This window comes from Thalassophryne amazonica, chromosome 14 (genome assembly GCF_902500255.1).
Source record: "Thalassophryne amazonica chromosome 14, fThaAma1.1, whole genome shotgun sequence".
Taxonomy (NCBI): domain Eukaryota; kingdom Metazoa; phylum Chordata; class Actinopteri; order Batrachoidiformes; family Batrachoididae; genus Thalassophryne; species Thalassophryne amazonica.
The window spans coordinates 14,366,198-14,367,620 of NC_047116.1; the positions used below are offsets into that span (position 1 = coordinate 14,366,198).

At 40.8% G+C, this 1,423-nt stretch overlaps 1 protein-coding gene across 2 annotated transcripts in view; it reads right to left on the minus strand.

The window, feature by feature from the left end:
* The window catches only part of fbxl3a (F-box and leucine-rich repeat protein 3a), a 14,789-nt gene extending 13,863 nt beyond the window's left edge, over positions 1–926 (minus strand). The window contains exon 1 of one of the 2 annotated variants that reach the window (XM_034186240.1): positions 816–926. The gene's annotated coding sequence lies outside the window, so the exon portion shown is untranslated. The other variant, XM_034186239.1, reaches the window with a different exon arrangement.
* Between the last annotated feature and the right edge of the window lie 497 nt (positions 927–1,423).

Consider the following 1,423-nt stretch of genomic DNA (forward strand, 5'->3'; position numbering starts at 1 on the left):
ACACTGGGACAAGTTCTTTCTCAATTTGCATAAATGGCAGTGGCTTAGTTAGGGCACTTTTGCATAGGTGGCGCTCTTTATGTTAAGAACGTGATATTTGGCGATTTTCATTTGGCCATATCTCAGTGCTCCCCTTTTCAGTTAAACTTGTTTTATTATGTTTCTCTATATCTCTGCTATTCAGGATAAAGATATCAGGAAGACTTTGGTTAATGAGGCAAAACGCCTTCTTGATATCTTTATCAAGACTATGGCTCTTAAACATATGGATTTTCACAGATGGCAAGAAGAGCTGCGAAAAATGGGGGCCTGTGTCAAAAAAGTACCACGCCCCCTTTGGGGTTTTTGTTTGTTTTTTGCCCTTTTAGTATTATTATAGCCATACACTAGTTATATCTGTAAATAAGAAAGAGCTTATTTTGAGGGGGAAAAACTGACGTGCCGTGATAGACTTAATTTCATGCTAATTACGCGACCATGAATGTCGCGGTTAGCTAGCTTCACACTGAACTCAACTAAATCTCTTTTCCGTCTGCATCTTCCAAACACTACTGTGTTTAAATGCAGACTGACCACTAATTTAATGGTTATCTTGTTTAGCCGCGGTGCTAACTAGTCCGTCCTACCTTGTTGTTTACACTCAGTTAGCTTTAGCTGTTAGCTTCAAGATTCCGACCACAGACGACAGTTCAGCCAGGACCTGCGCTGGAAAAGCTCCTCGGCAGCAGCCAGATAACAAGCATCGGAGCACAGAGCCAAAAGCCGCTCAGCGGGGAAGAAAGAACGCGACGTTTTCAGCAAAAAGATCGGCTGACCTCAATTCCTCCGCTGCACCTCAAGCTGAAATGGCGAAGAGTTGTTGTTGTTGTTGTGACAGCAGCGGTGCACCATGGGAAATCCAATGAAATGGCTGTTGGTAAAGATCGTCTCTTTGTGACTGATGTATCACCCGTTAAAAAAAAAAAAAGATACGAGTTTTCGTTCGTTGTTTTCCGTTTTTGTTTTTTGTTTGGTTTTTTTGTTTTTTTATTTAAATTACTGAGTTTTGTAGCATTAAGCAATGATTTCTGTATTTTACAAATATCCGAAACGTCTGCCCCGGTGTTGTGGACTCGACCCCACCGATTTTCTGTATGGCATTGGGGGATTTGTGTCCTGATCATATTCAGAATCGAATTTATTGCCAAGTAAGTTCTCACATACAAGGAATTTTAATCTGGTGTCATTGGTGCATAAACAACAATAAAAAGAAAAGGAAAAAATACTTCTGTAGGAAGAAAAAGAGTCAAATAGACAAATAGGTAAAACAATGTTCACTGTCAAATAGTGGAATGGGGCTGTGCAAAGACGTGCAGATGTACACCTTTCAGTGTAGGGATGATCTGTACATTGTGGGATTGGGGTGGGGAGTCTGTTGGACTTC